At 43.5% G+C, this 21,507-nt stretch overlaps 1 pseudogene; it reads left to right on the top strand.

Moving 5' to 3' along the window:
* The first annotated feature begins 344 nt into the window (after nt 1–344).
* LOC132867682 (zinc finger protein 345-like) overlaps nt 345–21,507 on the top strand; it is a 116,171-nt pseudogene continuing 95,008 nt past the window's right edge.

Genomic DNA, 21,507 nt, shown 5'->3' with positions numbered 1-21,507 from the left:
GGGAAGTGTTATGCTACATGAGCAGCAGTTCAAATAGATGCAGGCTTTCTGTGCCTTGGAGGAGTCTTTATTATTCTGCCCACTTTGTGCTTTGCACTAGTTCCACTGGAAGCAAACCAGCCACAGAGAATTTTAGCAGAAAAAAAAAACAGCACAGACAACCAAATGGGTCCAGGCATGTCATATTACACTTTTTAAAACGACATTTTAATTGTTGTTAGTAGAAGTGTGTAAGGGTTGAGTTGGGATAGGCGTCCTCCACCCTGAAACTCCAGTCCAGGTGGTGGCGGTAACGCGTTCAGTAGCTGCTTCTCCAACCGACAGAAAACACTGGAGAAGAAAAAACCGCTACTCCCCTGAACAGCTTTAGCCCGTCGAGTTATAAAAATAAAAGCACGTTATTGTGTCTGGCTCTGAGGATTTAAAACCCTGAGGTAAGTTAAATTGAAGGTGTGTGGTTGAATTCAAAATATATCTCCACTTTACTGTTTTAGTGAGCTCCGTTCAGTCTGAAATAATGCTGTGTGCACTCTCGGTAGTGCACTACTTATCCACTCAGGAGAGATCTGTAGTTTGGCTAACCTGCTTAGTTGTATATTGAAAGTATTTAAATAATCTTCACTTAAAGTTAATTTCCATCACATTATTATTATTAATTTTGCTAAATTGCGATTTCCTCTCAATTACAGCTTTTATTTCTCAGCTTGATTTCTTACAGACTTTTTTTTTTAAATTTATATATAAACCAATCAGGCAGCGTCATCCCCTCTGCAGGATGTTAAGCCGAAAGCTTTACACATTGAAAATGAAAATGGATGAAATCATAGCGGACTATTTTAGGCATGTTTTCCTAAACCTGGAGATCTCGCTACTGGAAGAATCGTATGGTGTTGAGCTCTAAAAGCCAATTTATGCTGACAACCCAGTCCTCGCAGATGGCGTCGCAGATGGCGTCTGCGAAGCCCCCCCCCTTCGCAGACGCTCTGCGCGCACCTCCCAAAAATTGTGACCCTCGCAGACAGCGTCGCAGACAAGAGGGCTCTGATTGGTCCACTCTACATCCGCTGTACACGCACTTCCGCTTCCCTACTTTCCCGGTTTGGTTTGTTTTCACGACCGCCATTTTTAAAAACACGAGCGAAGATGGAGCAGCACGAAGAGTGGTTGATCGAGGAAGTACATACATCTATATGACTCCAGTTCTAGTCATTATAAGTAACCGGAGGATAAACACTCCACTAACCACACCCACCAACTACTCCTAGCGATTTCGCGACTTCGCGCCCCCTTGCGTTGTGGTGGTGAATAACATCGCGCATGCCTATTACTCCCTGCTCAACGATAAATTACAACTGTCTGCGAAAAGCTATCTGCGAAAGACTTGTCGCAAGAGCATGCAGAGGCCCTAAGCCTCTGATCCTTGGAGAGAGAGAACTGTGTCTAACAGTTAGCTCTGGCAGCAATGAAACCTGTTACTTTCACTCAAGGCTAAAGGCCCAACTCACAAAGCTCTGCGTCCTGTTTTTGCTCTGGTTTTATTCTTAAAGTTGTGACCAGAAGTGATTTGTATCTCTACTGCCTTGATGCTTCTATCAGGCTGTTGGTGTGCTCGCTGCTATTCTTCATCCGCCATGCTGTCTTCTGTTCACAAAAAAAGTTACACCTCGGAGAAGTGTAGATTGTTCACTGAGGGTCATCCTAATCATGTCATAACTGATCATGATTTAGCTGAGTTCATGTGGAGAAAGAAAGATTGGAAAGCATGGTTATTGCCTCTATCAAGGAGGTTGTGTTTTCAGTGCAGTTTTTTGTCCAATAAATTGACTTGATTTTTGTATAATGCTTTTAACAATAGCCATTGTTGCAAACAAGTTTGACAGAAAAATACAGATTTTAAATATATTACTTAATAAATGTATCCTTGATGAGCAAGCCTGAGGTGACTGTGGAAAGAGAAAAACTCCTTGAGATGACCTCAAAAGGGAACCCATCTTTATTTGGATGATGACCAATTGCATGATTATAAATAACTCCCTTCTATACCTTCTATAAGTGTGTCCGATATGGTCAAAAAAATGCAATTGTATAACCAGGAAACTCAGAGTTTTAACATGAAGTTTATTTTGTTGATGTTATCAACTGTTCATTGATGGAGACTTGAGTGCAAAACGGATCATAACTGCAGTCCTAAATTATATATTTAGATTGTCCATATGGGGCCATCTTCCACAGGAGAGAAGTAACGAGAACCTCAGCTAGAAGTAGGGCATCAGGATGGATCAGGCGCTGTACATATGGGTCATCCTTGCAGGTGCAAAGTGATGAGAACTCCAGCTAGACATAAGGCATCAGGATGGACCAGGCAGGTCCAAAGAGCAGGAGAGGTCCACATCACTTGTATCTCAGGAGTGATATGTAACTCGACAGAGAGAGAGAGAGAGAGAGAGAGAGAAACACAGATTGTTAGGCTTGCCCATTGTCACCTAATTGTTAAGAAAACGGTGTATACCATTGCAGCCATTGAATTTGTTCCACGTTTCCGTGACTGGTCCTCTGCAGGCCCTTGGCCGTCCCCTGACTGGTTCGTGACTGTCTGCCGATTGGTCAGTGCAGATAATTTATCCCCCACAATGACGTAGTCAGTGCAGTCCTGACTGGTGACGCCCCTAAGCAGCTTGTGTGAAAACCAGCTGCTATCCCTCATTTTTCCACGGGGAGGCGCAGTGATTGTCCGTTTCACAAAGCAGGTTTATCAAACGCTGAGAACAGCTGTTTTCAGTTAGTTAATTCAACCCGGAGGAGTTTCACCGTGAGTTAAAAAGCCATAAGATTTTAATGCGCTCATACAGCGAGTTTGAATATGTTTATATATATATATTGAAATAAAAGATAGATAGATAGATAGATAGATAGATAGATAGATTGATTGAAGTGCGCATGCTCTCTACATAAACACTGTCTAGTGCAGACATCCCAAGTCTCCCGGAAGTTCCGGGAGTCTCCCGCATATTGATAGTGGCTCCCTGATGGCCGCAAATTGGAGAATATCTCCCAGAATCTAGAGCAAGCGAGCAAGAGCGTGCACGCGAAACATTAATGTCTGCATCGTGCATATGACGGAGTGTGCGAGGGAGAGCGAGAGAGATTGCGTGTGCACCTGTTCATGTAGCGCATGCTAGACAAAGAGCATCCTGATTGGTTTACAGACATCCAAACTCATTTAGGACAGTGTAGAGACAGGAAATGAGCAGGAGAAAAACAAGGAGGGCTCGGAAAATGACCGCAGGTCGGAATCGAACCCGGGTCCCCGGATTTATGGTATGGCGCTTTAGCCACCTGAGCCACGAAGTCCCGCTAGCACTGCTTTTAAATACCCTACTTAAATCCTTAAAATGAGTCATGTAACGCATGTCTTGTGTGATCTGATCTCCAATGGTGAAATAAACCAGTTGTGATATGAGTACAGTCTGTTATTCTCATCTCATTATCTCTAGCCGCTTTATCCTTCTACAGGGTCGCAGGCAAGCTGGAGCCTATCCCAGCTGACTACGGGCGAAAGGCGGGGTACACCCTGGACAAGTCACCAGGTCATCACAGGGCTGACACATAGACACAGACAACCACTCACATTCACACCTACGGTCAATTTAGAGTCACCAGTTAACCTAACCTGCATGTCTTTGGACTGTGGGGGAAACCGGAGCACCCGGAGGAAACCCACGTGGACACGGGGAGAACATGCAAACTCCGCACAGAAAGGCCCTCGCCGGCCACGGGGCTCGAACCCGGACCTTCTTGCTGTGAGGCGACAGCACTAACCACTACACCACCATGCCGCTGAAGATAAATTTAATATATAATTTAATATATAGCCTAATAAAAAATATTTTATAGCATAATATCACAACATATTACTGTCTGTAACTGTTCATCACTAAAGCGTTTTCCAAGATCATAATGTCTGATATTATTATTATTATTATTTTTTTTTTAACACACACACAGCAGGTTTAGTGAAAACTCTGAGCAGGGCCGTAACCAGGATTTTTCAAATACCGAGGTCAAGCATGGCTGACAGCACCGAAGGCCCCCCCGGCACAACTTAAATAAATAAATAAATAAATAAATAACAAACCAAGGATAGATTTGGTGGTGGACACATTTATTTTAACAATTCTACAACTGTGGCACCATAACTGTGGTGTTTTATCTGACATAAAAGTAGAAAGGTAGTGAACTCTTGAACTGATATGCATACGTAAAGTACCAGTTACAGTACCTAAAGTATTGGCATTATTTACATTGCAGCATACACATGACAGAAAGGGTGTGAATTGCTGAATTGTAAGCTTTAGTATTACACCTTATAATTTGTGTGTGTGTGTGTGTGAGAGAGAGAGAGAGAGAGAGAGAGAGTGAGTGAGAGTTTGTGTGTTATTTGTGGGTGTCTGTATGTGTAGAGACATTCTGAGCAGTAATGTAAAGGCATCAGTCTATCTGGCTGTCTTGAATTGAGATCCATTTACATGCATTCTCTGAAACAGTGTTCTCACCATTGCCTGTAATGTAAGTTTGGCTCATAACACATTTACTTCAACAATTCTAAAACTGTGCCATCATAACTGTGGAGTTTTGTCTGACATAAAAGTCAAAACTGAACTGAGTGTATTGCTCAGCTACCTGAAGTATTGGCATTATATTTATATTTCATTATCTTAAATTACATTAGAATGTAGGGGTATTAGTTCTGTGTGAAGACTATGTATTAGAGAGAGTGTGTGAGAGTGTATTATTTGTGTGTGTGTCTGTGTGAGTGAGTGAGAGAGAAAGAGAGAGTTATGAGAGAAAGAGAGTTACTCAAACAAGCCCGTTTAGTCAGCCCTGCACAGGGCTGCCTGTGACAACGTAGTTTTGAATGTTTCTCGAAATGCTAACTAAAATGTAATAGGCAATGACAATGAAACGTTTCCCCTTGGAAAGTTGGCATGACACCGCTGAACGGTCTGCCACTGCACTGAAGATATTTTCTCACCTTCCCTCCTTCTCTTTCCCTGCTCTTCTGTTTGCTGTCCAAACCTTAGTTTAGTTTGTTGCAACGTTTTCATTTTGCACTCGGGTAAAGCTCTATAATGCGATGTGACTATTAGGCCCAATCCCAATTCTAATTTCTACCCCTACCCCTCCGCCTTCCCCTCCGCCTTCCCCTTGGCCCTTCCCCTTGAAACTGAGCTACAAGGGATAGGGCTTGAAATTCAACCCTTACGTATTGGGATAGCCCTTCAACGATCGCATACGTCATCGCGTACCTCCGTCAGCGTTTACGTTAGCAAAACGCGACGCGTCATTGGCTGCGACCAGCCGCTACAGTCAGAGCCAGAGGCAGAAATCTCTGCTGGCAGGGTGTGATTTGTTAACTAACACCACTGAATGGGATATCTTTGGCGCTTCGTGCACCACATCTGACAGAATGAGGTGTCAGAACACTCATGTAAACAATAAAAGCGAGAATAACAGAACAAAACGTACGCAGTAAAGCAACCGAAAACAATACTCACTCCCAAAGCTTTTTAGCAGCAGCTTGGATTTCAGAAATCGCTGCTCATTCTCAGCTCGAAAGCGAATCAAGCGGCGTGTTTCCTCTGGATAACAACTTAAAACACGTAAATAATGGAGAAAATACATTTATGACAATCTTTCGCCGCGGGAACCGCCATCTTTCTGAAATACGCATGAAATCTCGCTGAAATCCGCATGGCATTGTGGGAAATCACTCAAACCCCTTCGTTCGGAGTCTGCTCCAGGAAAATCTCCGTTTGGAGGGGTACAGAAGCCCTACGCCTTCCCCTCCCCCTCCGCGTTAACTGGGATTGGGATACCCCTACCCCTTCACGTGAACGCGCAAAATGGAGGGGAAGGGCTAAGGGGTTGGTCCAAGGGGTGAAATGGGATTCGGCCTTAGCCTACGTTAGGTTAGGTAGGCATATGTGATAGAGCGTAGACTACGCCCTGCCTGTTTTATCCAAAACCCAACTTCCCTGGCCGACACTAGTATAGGCTACGTCGCCTGACGCTGCGTTAGACACGACAACGATAGAGATAGAGGCTGAGAGATTTCAGATTACATTAGACAAATGTGAATTTTATTGGGGGGAAATACAGATGACATGTGGATGTGGATGCTGCGTTTTACATTGATCACTGCTCGAATTCAGCATAGACCAATTTTAAATTTCTGAAAAAAATACCGAGGACATGACCTCGGTGTCCTCAATGGTAGTTACGGCCATGACTCTGAGTCTGTAAACCCTGAAATGAGGGAAACTCTGGGTTTTCTGTAGAGGTCTGCGCGGGACAGAATTTTCAGTCCCACTCCCGCAAAGAATTATGATTTTCAGTCCCGCTCCCGCCCGCAAATCTCGCATGATGCAGACGTTCGCGTTATTTCTCACGAAAGTTCTTGTCATTGGCTTGGGGAATTAAACATGCTGAGCTTAGCTGAGCTCTCCACTGACCGATCCTTCACCTAGCGCACATAGCGAGGGTGCGTGTTGCCAGGCGGCATGCGCAGCTGAAGCTTTAAGGCCAATTTATGCTGACAACCCAGTCCTCGCAGATGGCGTCTGCGAAGCCCCCCCCTTCGCAGATGCTCTGCGCGCACCTCCCAAAAATTGTGACCACCGCAGACAGCGTTGCAGACAAGAGGGCTCTGATTGGTCCACTCTACATCTGCTGTACACGCACTTCCGCTTCCCTACTTTCCGGGTTTGTTTTGTTTTCACGACCGCCATTTTTAAAAACATGAGCGAAGATGGAGCAGCACGAAGAGCGGTTGATCGAGGAAGTGAGGAAGTACGTACATCTATATGACTCCAGTTCTAGTCATTATAAGTAACCAGAGGATAAACACTCCACTAACCACACCCACCAACTACTCCTAGCGATTTTGCGACTTCGCGCCCCCTTGTGTTGTGGCGGTGAATAACATCGCGCACACCTATTACTCCCCACTCAACGATAAATTACAACTGTCTGCGAAAAGCTATCTGCAAAAGCCTTGTTGCAAGAGCATGCAGAGCCCCTTACATGTCTGTCTATCTATCTATCTATCTATCTATCTATCTATCTATCTATCTGTCTGTCTGTCTGTCTGTCTGTCTGTCTGTCTGTCTATCTCTCTGTCTATCTGTATCTCTCTCTCTCTCTCTCTCTCTCTCTCTCTCTCTCTCAATCTTTCTCTATCTGTCCTGTGTGTGTATGTGTGTGTAAAACCCTGACAGCGTTTGGCCAGAGTGTCATATTACAGGTGAGAATGGTCCCTTTTCACTGAATGGGGGGTAGGGCAGCTTGCGCATTCCAGCCAAACGAGCTGTTATGCATTACAAAAGGTTAGACGCCATACTGTAGTTTACCCTGTAAGACCCATTGTTTCAATATTACAACATCACTTTTAGCGATTTTAACAAAAGGTCTGCAAACATGTTTTTTTTTTTCTCAAGACCACATTTACACTAATGTAATCATATGAAAAATACCATTACAGACTGGTGGAGCAGCGTGCCGAAAATAATATGTATTTGGTCCAAGGTGTGGGTTTTTTCATACGTCGCTGGCTCTTTTGCCAGTAGCGCATCACTTGCGCAGGTCTGGGGTTACCCTGCAATTTTCGGGTTGTTCTATTATTATTAGGCTACCGCATAAAAGCGGTCACATTGTGTGCTCAATACCTGTATACAGCGCTGAAATAAACGTTTTGCAATGAATAAGAAGTGTTTTGAGTTAACAGCATATTTTTAACACTAGAAGGCCCAAAGTGCAGACTTTAGTCTGCAATGAAATCCCCCCCCAAATTTGTGAATAAGTCTAACGTACCATTACCTGCCTCCCATTGTTGTGTAAAGAAGCCTAATTATTGTGTTACCTGAGAAATAGCCTCTTTGTTTCTAACCCTAACCAGACTTCACAATGTCACAACCAAGGCAACCAAGAAGGATCAGTTCTAACCCTAACCCCAAATCCTGGATCTAACCCCAACCTGAGCTCACCCCTAACCCAACCCCTAGCCCAAAACCTAGCCTCAAATAATAATGGAATAATAACCCAAATATAACATGGGGGTACTGACCAGGCACTTGTGGAGCATTGAGGATGGGGCTTGGGAAGGACAGTGCACAACACGGCCTTGGCCTAGGCCAGGACATGGATCTTTCCGGAAACCCTAACCCAAGTATGTGATTGAGCAGGACAGTTCAGACACGGAGGCCACATCAGATGAGGAGGAAGACACAACGCACATCAACCCCCCTTGTAATAAAAAAAACAAAGTTGCAGATGTGGGCATAACACCTGGATCCACAGAGAAGGCAAAAGATGGCACTGTGTGGTTCCACCATGAAGTTGGAGACTTTTCTGCTCATGAAACTCCACAGACAGCATTCAATGGATCTGGAGGGCCAACAGAGTTTGCAACACGCAAAATCACGAGTCGCCTTCAAAGCTTCCTGTATTTGTTGGATATCAGCATGTTGTTGGCCATCAGAGACTGCACAGTCCAGGAGGGCCATAGAACAAATCCCAGCTGGCAGATGAGTGTCTTCGAGCTGATGGCGTTCCTCGCAATCCTTTTTCAAAGGGCTGCCAAGGGCTACATTGGTGCCATGCAACTCATGTGGGCCAATAGATTCGGCAACCCAGATATCAAAGCCATAATGCCCCATAACCACTTTCTTGAAATAAAGCAGTACCTTCACTTCGACAACAAGGACACCCGCAAGGAGCGCATACAAACGGACAAATTTGCAGCAATTTCAGACATCTGGCAGGAGTTTGTTCAGAATTGTGTGTCATCCTACAGTCCAGGGCAACATGTTACCATGCATGAGCAGTTATTTCCTTCAAAGGTTCATTGTCCCTTTCTGCAGTACATCGCATCCAACCCTGACAAGCTTGGAATCAAGTTTTGGATTGCAGCAGATCTGGACACAAAATACATGTGTGATGCCATCCCTTACTTGGGAAAAGATCCCACCTGTCCAACGGGAGAGAGGCTATCAGAGAATGTTGTTTTGAAATTGATGGAACCATTTACCGTATGGACCAGGGAAGGACTGTAACTATGGATAATTTCTTCACCTCTATGTCTTTGGCTAACAGGCTTCTTCAACGAAAAACAACTCTGCTTGGCACCATCAACAAAAATTGTCAGGAGCTACCAGCAACTGCAAAGGAAACCTCGGGGCGCCAGTTGTACTCCACACAGGTGTTCACATCTGGAAGTGCCTTGCTGATGGTGTTTGCAACAAAAAAAAAAGAAATCTGTTTGTCTTCTGAGCACCATGCATCAGAAAGTGGAAATTGTGGACACCCAAAAACAAAAACCAAACACTGTTGTTGATTACAACCATTTCAAATGCAGTGTTGATATCATGGACCAGAAATTACACAACTACTCGGTGCATGCAGGAACACGGAGATGGCCCATGGCTGTGTTTTACAACCTGCTTGACATGGCTGTCACAAATGCACGTCTTGTACACAGCATGTACAGGATCCAAAGAAAGTCGCCAATTGTTCATGCTGGAGCTTGCAGAGGAACTTCAAAACAGGCTTTTGCAGGAAAAGGCACAAGGGGAAGAACACAAACAGCAGCGTGAGATGAAAGTTTCTCAGAATAAAAAGACACAGTGCCAGGTGGGCATACCCTGCAATAATAACAGAAGCACTGAACTTTGTGTACGCTGCCACAAATACACCTGTGGCAAATGTACCGTAGGAAAGACTCACCATGGGAATGTGAAAACTACTAGATGGGACAACTGTATGCTACATTTCTGTGCTTTGTATAGCCTCCATGTGTAGTGAGCCTGCTTTTCTTAGTGTGAAATAAATGTTTTTCTTCCTGAAGTTATACCATCTGTAGTTTTTCCAAGCTGAAATTGTGTTTTTTGGGGCACTAATTCCAGTCCTCTGACATTGTGAGCTTGGCAGAGTAAATTGTCATTGAAATTGGGGTGTAACCTAAAACCAAATTACCATTCATGAATAGCAACCTCAGTGGGGGGTGGAGTGGCTGTTCACAATACAATGGAGACAGTTAGCACCTTGAGAGGAATACACAATTTTTGCAGAGAGGAGGGGGCATGCAGCAGAAGTGAAAATCTCTGGGCCTTTTAAAGGATATGGGACATGGATTTTTACCTGGGCATAATTATGTATAAAGGACATAAGAAATGCTATCTAAATCACTGCAGGGCGTCAAAAATGTGAAAATCACCACATTATTCAAGTTTTTTTATACATCAGCGTAAAACAAGGATTCGTTAATTAGCTAGGTGGTCATGTGACCCGTGATGTCACAAAAACTTTCCAAGGAGCCAGTGCTTGGGAATCTAATGTAAACAGGTTACCGAAATGGACACCATCGACAGTGACATTCCCGATGTTTCACAGAGATGTGAAGTTAGACCCTATCAATTCGAACCGATAGCTGGAAATTCACATGAACATAGATCTTGTCTTTACTCTGACGGGTCAGATGATTCTGAGAGTGAGAGTTCATTCAGTCTCCATGAAACTGAAAGCTGTCGGCTCGATAACACTTCCTGGTAAGTTAAAAACAATTCTGCTCAAAGGCTAATGATCTGTTGAAAGAAGTATTATTTTTGTATCATACATTGAAAGTTCATCATAGATCTAGCTAAAGTCCGTTGCAAGCTAGTTTTTTTTTGCTGATATTTTTCGAGATTGATTGAGATACAATGCTTCCAGAGTCCGAGATGAAAACATTCAAAATGGCGAAACGAGTCAGAATTATGATAATCAATAATTGATACACCCAAAATTATAATACTAATCCTTACCTCGGCTTTCAGACGCTTAGCGCAGAGGTCTTCAACAGGGGGGTTGCGAAATCGCACCGGATCACTCATATCAACAAAAATATTCCTGCCCTGTCCCCTGGCCTCCGTGCAGGGATGCAAACAGCGCGCCTTTCGGTGGATGCCGTCTTTTTCACGGCTGAATCGCGCAGATCCGATTAAAAAAAAAAAGTGATATTAATACATGAAACATGAAGTATAAGGATGAGAAAAAAACAGTTTAAATCGGGAAGCTGCGCACATTTGTGCAGCCTGGCGCAAATGTGCGCAGCTTCCCGATTTAAACTGGTTTTTTTTTTCTTCTCATCCTTATACTTCCTGTTTCATGTTTCATGAATTAATATTGCTCAGTACCTGAGTATTAATGTTGAAAGAATCCTCAGTGAAATGGTCCGAACACAGTTTGTGGGAAACAGTAGGTGCAAAGTTTTTTCAACAGGTGTTCTGTAAAGTTATCCTACCGCTTGGATTTGTCCTACCAAGCCTACTGCGCATGTGCGAAGCCTACTGCGCATGTGCAGGTGAGCCCACACTTTCCTCAGCTTCGGGTCCTTGGGGAATGCAAAAAAACTTACTCCAGGGCATTTCCCATTGGAATTATTGCAACCATAAGCAGCACAATACACCATGATGTCCAATGTATGATGTCCAATGTACTTTAAAAACTATAAAAACAATTTTATTGTCATCCATTCATCTACCCGCTTGTGCTGTGCCCGAAAGTTTTTGTGACGTATGATCACGTGACAGTGGCTCTTCCGGTTGCAAAAAATGCATATCGGAAGTCGAGCAGAAATGCCATATAATCACGAATATAACGATTTTGCTGAATTTAATAGATTGTGTTTGTTGATGCAATTAATTCATATTTTTAATGGAAAGAAACTGATATAGCGTGCTTTTATGTTTCATGTCCCATATCCTTTAATGAACCGTGTTTATCACATACGGTAACAGATTATCAACAAAGAAAGAAAAAAAAACAATGCCATGGATCAGGAAAAGAACCACAGCGCTGTGATTAGTTGGGCTATCAATGACTGACAGAGCCCCAGCACGTAACTAAGCATTATAAAGTTAAAAAATATTATTTTTATTGAAAAAACAAGAATGTAATGATTTCTAAAATTTCGAAAATGATTTTACCTAACGCAATTTTCTGCTTTAATCCACATTTGCTGGTGTTGAGCATTTTTTTTTTTTTTCTTCTCAAAATCATCTCATCACAGATCACTCGCTGCTGGAGTGTGCGAGCTTCCCTGCCCCCTATTTGTTGAAAATCTTCTGTAGATGTCGGGGTTTTATATTGATTTATTATTATTATTATTATTATTATTATTATTATTATTATTGTTAATAATGTGATAAATCTGGTTATTAGGAACAAAGGAGGGCATAGTGGGAAATGATACGGTAACTGTCTCTTGTCGGTTCAAATACGATACTGTTTTGTGATTATACTGTACCGGTACATTTTAATAAAAATAGACAAATGGCATGAACCTCTCTACTGTCTCTTATTACACTAAAGAAAGGGCCTGGCCGAGTCATTGCGTATTACTGAAAAAAAAAGAACGAAGGATACACAGATTGTGTATCATTTGTTCTTTCCATTTTTAATTGGCAATCAAAAAATGAAAAAAAAGACTTGTTTTTCATTTCAATTTTAGGCTCCTATAAAAAAATATGAAAAACCAGTCATTTTTTCATTTTTTGTGTTAAAATAAAAACAAATAACAAAATAACCAGTCACTTTTTCATTTTTTGATTTTTGATTGCCATTTGAAAATAGAAAGAACGAATGACACACTGATTCAAACAATTAAGCTATACGGTACTTTCATCACAAGCATGTTGTTTAGCATGACCTATAAGGCCTACTTCATGAAACAGTAATCAGTGGCTACATTCAACTTGTAATAGATTTCAGTAGTTAGTAAAGTCTTATAAGCAAAAAAAGGTCTGTTTTCAGTCATCCCAACATTGCCACTATTTAATATTGTCTAGCCTATTTGAAAGCAGGACCTACATGTAACACTAAAAAGTCCACAGTGCTTCATTGCAAGAGTCACTTTTTTTTAAATATTTATTTTTGAGCGAGTTTACCTTTGTTTAACAGTAGTTGGTATAGAGGTTGGCAGAAAACAGGGAGAGAGGAGTGAGGGTGAAAAACCCAAGGCAAGAATCGAACCATGTTTCAGGAGTTACCGGTACAAGACATGTGCAGTAATCACCAGACTACCAAGACCCACAGTTTCACCTGCTCCTGCACTGAAAAAAGTAACCTACCGTATAGAATTTACCCAATAAATCTGAGGTAACAGTTTGGATTGACTTGTTTGGGGTAGATTTAATTCCATATAATGAGTATAAAATAACTGAAATAAAAAGCTATGAAATACTTAAATTGAGTAAAATTTACCTCACATTTATGTATCTATTCAACAGCTACTTTCTCATTGAAATTGGGTAAAATTATCTCTTGTTTGCTAGTAGGTAATACCTGATAATTACTAATCAAAGGTAATTAATATCACTTAGTAACCATTACTTATTCGGAGAAGGTAAGATGTACCCCCAAAAAAAGACTTTCAGATGGTTCATCATCTCAATGTTTTTAATCCATAAGATCATAAGAAAACAGAATGAAGTGCAGTACAACAGCTTCACACAACATTTCAAGTAATTTTTTTTTATGAGAGAAGCGCCATCTAATGGCGACACCGTGGAATCGAATGAATGGGCATGTTTAGAATTAAAATAGGAGAGGGAGGGGGTCTGAGCCATGCATGGCAGCCCCCTGGCATTCAGCTGGGAACTGCATGGCAGTCGCATGGCGTGCGGCTGGAACAGGAAAAATTCAATGGCTGCTACCGTATTGTGTTCCGAATACAAGCAGGAAGTCCGGCAAGACCAACTATAACTGCAAAGCTAAAAGGGAGAGCCAGAAAGTAACACAGACATGAGGGAGCCCTGGGACATAAAGCAGCAGCCACTACACTGTCAACAAACCTGAATGAATGTGCGAGAGTGGTGGTGATGGGGGGAGACAGCATCCATACATATATACAAACAAACAAAAGGCTTGACTAAACAGATATGTTTTCAGTCAAGATGTAAACATTAAGACTGTCTCTCTGAGGCCTAAATATTACTTGGAAGGCTGTGCTATATCTGTGGGGCTTAGTAAGAAAAGGCTCTGCCCCTTAATGGAGCCTTCACTATATGAGGTGCCAAGAGACTGCAAACACCTTTTGATCCAAGTAGGCGTGATGAGTCAGAAAGGACCAGAGGTTCGCTCAGGTACTGTGGCACGAGACCATTCAGTGCTTTAAAGGTCAATAGTAGTTGTAGAGCTCTCTGAAGTGTGGGTGGAGCACAGAGGACGGCAGGACAAAGCTTCAGGTACTAAAAGCTTTTTATTGCCAGACTTTTCAGTATAACAGCCAAGTTTTATTCTGTTACACACACGCTGTGTTCTTGACCCGGGAGGAGCTCTCCTCTGCTCTCCCTCTGCCTCCTTAAATAGGGCGCGGTTACTGGGAAGACACACAAACACAGGTTAATTACCGTCAGGTGTAGTGATTCTGCCACTCACCTTCCCTGGCTCTGCCCTCCTGTCACAGACCGGCGCTTGACCACGCCCCCGCTGCCACATACCCCCACCGCCCGACTCAGGCCGGGCGCCCGTCCGGCCTGCAGCCGACTCCCCCCCCCCCCCCCCCCTTCACGGGAGAGGAAGTCCGCCATGACCATCTGTGCCTCCGGCCTGTGGACCACCTTGAAATTGAAGGGTTGGAGTGCCAGATAGCAACGGGTGATCCGCGCGTTGGCATCTTTCATGCGGTGGAGCCACTGGAGGGGCGCGTGGTCCGAACAGAGGGTGAAAGGGCGCCCCAGCAGGTAGTAACGGAGGGCGAGGACCACCCACTTGATCGCCAGGCATTCCTTCTCAATAGTGCTGTAGCGCCCCTCACGCACCGACAGCTTCCTACTAATGTACAGGATGGGGCGGTCCTCCCCCTCCACCTCCTGGGACAACACCGCCCCCGGCCCTCTGTCCGACGCACCGGTTTGCAACACAAAAGGGAGAGAGAAGTCAGGGGAGTGTAATAGTGGCCCCCCACACAGTGCAGCCTTTACCTCAGAGAAAGCCCGCTGGCACTGCTCCATCCACTGGACCGGATCTGGCGCCCCCTTTTTAGTGAGGTCAGTCAGCCAGCCCCAGGAACTGTCTCACCCCCTTTTTGGTCTTGGGCCTCGGGCAGGCTGCAATCGCTGCTGTCTTATTAATTTGGGGATGCACCTGCCCGTTGCCCAAGTGGAAGCCCAGATACCATACTTCCACCCGCCCAATCACACACTTCTTCAGGTTGGCTGTGAGACCCGCCCGCCTCAGCGACCTAAGGACGGCCCTCAGGTGTTGCAGGTGCCGCTGCCAGTTGTTACTATAAATGATAATGTCATCGAGATATGCAGCCGCATAGGTGGCGTGGGGCCGGAGGACCCTGTCCATCAGCCGCTGAAACGTAGCGGGTGCCCCAAACAGCCCAAAAGGAAGTGTGACAAATTGGTGTAAGCCGAACGGTGTGGAAAAGGCCGTTTTTTCCTGGGATAATGGAGTCAAGGGGATCTGCCAGTATCCCTTCGTCAAATCCAGTGTCGAGTAAAAGCGAGCCGTGCCTAGTCGATCGAGCAGCTCGTCAATACGAGGCATTGGGTACGCGTCGAATTTAGACACCGCGTTGACTTTTCTATAGTCCACACAGAACCGGACCAACCTGTCGGCCTTGGGTACCAAGACCACCGGGCTGCTCCAGTCACTGTGGGACTCCTCGACGATGCCCATTTCGAGCATGGCCTGAAGTTCTTCCCGAACCACCTTTTTTTTTTTTTGTGTTCGGGTAGCCTGTAAGGGCGGCTACGCACTACCACCCCTGGGGGCGTCTCTATGTGGTGTTCTATGAGGTTAGTGTGACCGGGCAGGGGCGAGAACACATCCGAAAACTCGGCCTGCAACTGGGCGACCTCCGTGAGTTGGGTCGGGGAGAGGTGGTCTCCACAGGGGACCGGAGAGGTACGTGATACCAATGTCCCTTTTTGAACCTCCGGCCCCAGCTCCGCCTTCTCCGGAACTACCGACACCAACGCCACAGGGACCTCCTCGTTCCAGAGTTTAAGCAGATTGAGGTGGTAGATCTGTAGTGCCCCCTCCCTGTCCATTCAACTTACCTCATAGTCGACGTCCCTGACTCGCCGTGTGACCTCAAAGGGTCCTTGCCACTTGGCGATTAATTTGGAGCTCAACGTGGGCAACAGTACGAGTACCTTATCTCCCAGAGTGAACTCTCTAAGGCGCATGCCCTTGTTGTACAGGCGGGCTTGCCATTCCTGGGCCTGCCGCCAATTCTCCTGAGTTAGGTGTGTGAGCGTGTGGAGTTTTGCGCGCAGGTCCATAACATACTGAATTTCGTTTTTACTTTGTGAAGGTCCCTCCTCCCAATTTTCTCGCAGCACATCTAAGATGCCGCGCGGCTTATGCCCGTATAACAATTCAAATGGGGAGAACCCCATGGAGGCTTGGGGGACCTCTCGCACTGCAAATAACAAGGGTTCGAGCCACTTATCCCAGTTACGTGCATCCTCACTTACGAATTTTTTAATTATATTCTTGAGGGTGAGATTGAACCGTTCAACTAAACGGTCCATTTGTGGGTGATAAACGCTAGTGCGGATCGGCTTAATACCTAATAGCCCATACAGTTCGCTCAGTGTTCGTGACATAAACGAGGTGCCTTGGTCAGTCAGAATCTCTTTCGGGATTCCAACCCGGGAGATGACGTGGAAGAGGGCCGCCGCAATACTGCGTGCTGAGATATTGCGAAGAGGCACCGCTTCCGGGTATCGCGTTGCATAGTCCACCAGAACCAATATAAAGCGGTACCCTCGTGTTGACTGATCTAAAGGCCCGACGAGATCCATCCCAATTCTTTCGAACGGGGTCTCGATTAATGGTAGGGGGCGCAAAGGCGCTTTTGGAATGGCCGCTGGATTTACTAACTGGCATTCGCGGCACGCCGTACACCACTTACGGACATCGCCGCGAATCCCCGGCCAATAGAATCGGGCCATTATCTGGGCTAATGTCTTGTCCTGCCCTAGGTGTCCAGCCATGGGATTAAAGTGAGCCGCCTGAAATGCCAATTCCCAGCGGCTCCTTGGAATTAACAGCTGTGTGACTCGCTCTTTCGTCTGAGTATCCTGCGTCACTTGGTATAATCTATCCTTCATAATAGAAAAATAGGGGAAGTACGGGGTGGCGTTCGGCTGGAGCGTTTGACCATCGATTACTCTCACTTGGTCAAACGCATGTCGCAGAGTCTCGTCTTGCGATTGTTCTAATGGGAAATCTGCGAGGGATTCCCCAACAGAAAAAGGAGGAGCCGGCGGCTCCTCACTCTGTCGCGGAGATGACGTAGACGGCTCTGCAACAGCAGCTCCAGCCAAAGCGACACCGGGACCTCCCCCTGTCAAATGGCAGGACCCACTCTTTACTAGGCGCGTCATTAAACCCCGAAATCCCGGCCAATCAGTCCCCAAAATTAAAGAGTGGGTAAGGCGAGGATTAACCGCCGCCTTCACTATAGATTTTTCCCGTCTGAAATATATGTGGACCGACACCAAAGGGTAGCTGTGAACATCCCTGTGCACACACAACACCTTCACCCCCTGTGCTCCCCCCAATGCCTCGTCTTGCACCAGGCTTTGGCGGATCGAGGTCTGATTGCAACCAGAATCCACCAACGCCTGATACAGTAGCAGCAATTGAATTTTTCCCGTTCCAACCGCACGCCATGCGACTGCCATGCGACTGCCATGTGACTGCCGTGCAGTTCCCAGCTGAACGCCAGGCGGCTGCCGTGAATGGCTCAGACCCCCTCCCTCTCCTATTTTAATTCTAAACACACCCATTCATTCGATTCCACGGTGTCGCCATTAGATGGCGCTTCTCTCATAAAAATCTTGAAATGATGTGTGAAGCTTTTGTACTGCGCTTCCCGATTTCACACTCTTAAAACACGTGTTGAAAATAACACAACTTGCGTTGTTTTTTAACACATTTCTATGTCCAGATTGGGACAACAGAACTTTTGTTCATTTTAACACATTATTTGTTATTTGTGCAATTTTGGTGTTAAACATTTCTGAAATATAACACAACTCTTGTTGAAATTAAACTTGCACAAAAGATGTGTTGATTTCCAACACATTCGTTTTAAGAGTAGATACATAAATGTGAGATAAATTTTACCCAATTTAAGTATTTCATAGCTTTTTATTTCAGTTATTTTATACTCAATATATGGAACTAAATCTACCCCAAACAAGTCAATGCAAATTGTTACCTCAGATTTATTGGGTAAATTCTATATGGTAGGTTACTTTTTCAGTGCAGGAGCAGATGAAACTGCGGGTCTTGGTAGTCTGGTGGTTACTGCACATGTCCTGTACCGGTAACTCCTGAAACATGGTTTGATTCTTGCCTTGGGTTTACTCGCTCAAAAATAAATATTTAAAAAAAATGACTCTTGCAATGAAGCACTGTGCACTTTTTAGTGTAGGTCCCTGTATCATCCGATCATTCAAGTATTCCATTTAATCTGAAAAACAAAAAAAACACTCAATATTTCGTTTTCCTGTTTTTCTGTATGACCAAAAAAATGAGGGCTTGGTGTTTTTCTTTTTTCCAACTCAAAACAGAACAAATAATAAACAGGGAAACCAACACGAAATAATAACACTAATTTACGATTATTGATTTTCTCTATTCCCCACGCTACATTAGCCTTCCCATGATCCTCAGCGACAGTCCATCATCATCTCTGCGTCTATGAAACAGAAAAAGTGCATGTATATATCAAGTAATTTATTCATACATCCTATTCATTTAATATATTAAGCTGTTAATGTTAAGCTGATTATCTCTTAATTATTATTATCTCAATATAATAGTAATCTGTCCTCGAGTTGAGGGGGGATGGGGGGGATGCCTTCCCCCTTGGAATAAAAAATGGTCAAAATCATCCCCCCTCTAAAATGGGCATCCCCCCCTCCCTTCCCTTGAGCAATTTTATCAATAAATGTGGACATTACTTCTATTTAACATTGGAATTAGAAATGCCATTCCACGTTGCTTTGCTGAAACTGAGCATACAGTAAGCTACCGTGAGAGAGGGCACGCGCAAGCGAAGCGTTTGAGGAGGTGACATTCAGTTGGGGTTCTGTTATTTTTGATTTCATTCGGCGTCAGTGACAGCAGCGGATTGCAGCATCATGGCCAAGCGGAGTGGACAGCAAGACCTAAGCAAGTTCGGCTTTAAGATCGCAAGAAAAAAACATTTCAGGAGGTAAGTCAAGAGTTACGAATATCAGTCACACTTTCTGTGAGCCCACTATCATGCTGTAAAGTTACCGATATGTAGCCTAATTTGTGGGCGGCGGATAACAACACAGCTATCATAATAAATGTTAGTTTGGAGTCTATCCAGCTATCGATAGCTTACTCAGGTTCATGTTAGCTTTGATTTCTTGTATAAGGCCATTAATTTAATCAGCCTGGACGTTCGTTTGTTATTCTTCAGGCAACAAAAAGTGTTATTCAAGACAGGAAGGCTAAAATAAATGACACTAGCAGTTTTGAAGGCTTCATTGCCTCATTAGAGAGCCGGTCACAACATGTAAGGCAGAGCAGGATTGGTGTAGGACTTGACAAAGTGTCTGCTAAAATGCAGCTTTCTTTTTCTTCGTCATAGGCTCTTCTTCTGTCTCCTCAATGGGCCTTTTCCCCTTTCCAAAGAAACTTTCCAAAGATGCGTGCTTTTAACTCATTTTGCTAGCTTGTATCCAGTATGTATCAAAGTGCTGGTATGTATCGAAGCAAAGTATCAAAGTATCCAAGGCAGCCCCTTGGTAACCGTCAATGTTACGGTGTCATGTGACCTAGATAACAGCGGGAATCAACGTTACAGAAAGAATCCGGTCATTTTTCAAAGCTCAAATCCTCGTTCAGATAATAAATAAAACAGAAATAACATTATAATTATATTTAATTAAATTATCTTATCCACTGCTCTTTATTCCAGATAACAGTCAGCAGCAACTGCAACACAGTGCGACAGGAGCTGGAGGACCCGGAGTGTGAGACAATACAGGAGCAAGCAGGAGAACCAACAGCTGAAGAGCTGAAGATTTACAATTTACTGTTGCTTGTTTTAGCTTATTGGTTACCTACCTACCTCTGTATTTAATTCAATGTTCCCAATGTTCAGCTTTGAATAAAAATTCTATTGACTTTATATGAAAACATTCAGTTGTTCATTTACATTGCCTGCTGAGGTTTTAATAAATTATTTACCAAACGATTTAAAAGGAGCCTACCATGACTATGAAGTTGCACTTCAAATTTGTCATCTGCATTTCACCCTAATATGGAGAATGTGGTAGGTATGTCAGCAAGGAGAGTGACTAAATATGACACGACATCCACACTGTGCATGTTTTACAGTAAAATACCAGTGTATTATGTTTTTTACAACAATAAAAACGGTACACAGTGTGTACTACACACTTTATCAGCACAAAATACTGTATGTCTGGTAAATGAACAAGGTCCACAGACCTACGTTGTATGCAAACCCTCTTAAAAGCAAACCAGTTTCCCACCGACGGACCGACCGATGGGTCAACATGCGACTAAAAATTTCACCATCCCCCCTGGTTTGATTTTACAACTCGACCACTGATAGTAATAATAAATAATGATAACAATAACATGGCATTCATTTTGTCGCTTTCAACATATTGTGTCAGACCAACTTTGCTTTTTATTAGAGGACATGAATCAGTGTATCATTCGTTCTTTCTATTTTCAAATGGCAATCAAAAAATGAAAAAGTGACTGGTTATTTTATTTGTTTTTATTTTAACACAAAAAAATGAAAAAATGACTGGTTTTTCATTTTTTTTATATGAGCCTAAAATTGAAATGAAAAACAATTTTTTTTTTCATTTTTTGATTGCCAATTAAAAATGGAAAGAACAAATGATACACAATCCGTGTATCATTCGTTCTTTCTTTTTTTCAGTAATACGCAATGACTCGGCCAGGCCCTTTCTTTAGTGTAATAAGAGACAGTAGAGAGGTTCATGCCATTTGTCTATTTTTATTAACTGGTACAGTGTAATCACAAAACAGTATCGTATTTGAACCGACAAGAGACAGTTACTGTATCATTTCCCACTATGCCCTCCTTTGTTCCTAATAACCAGATTTATCACGTTTAATTATTAACAATTATAATAATAAATCAATATAAAACCCTGACATCTACAGAAGATTTTCAACAAATAGGGGGCAGGGAAGCTCGCACACAGCAGCGAGTGATCTGTGATGAGATGATTTTGAGAAGCAAAAAAAAAAAACAAACGCTCAACACCAGCAAATGTGGATTAAAGCAGAAAATTGCGTTAGGTAAAATCATTTTAGAAATTTTGGAAATCATTACATTCTTGTTTTTTCAATAAAAATAATATTTTTTTAACTTTATAATGCTTAGTTACGTGCCGGGGCTCT

This window comes from Neoarius graeffei, chromosome 19 (genome assembly GCF_027579695.1).
Source record: "Neoarius graeffei isolate fNeoGra1 chromosome 19, fNeoGra1.pri, whole genome shotgun sequence".
NCBI lineage: Eukaryota > Metazoa > Chordata > Actinopteri > Siluriformes > Ariidae > Neoarius > Neoarius graeffei.
Note: the sequence above shows the minus strand (reverse complement) of the source record. Positions and strands in the feature narration are given on the sequence as shown.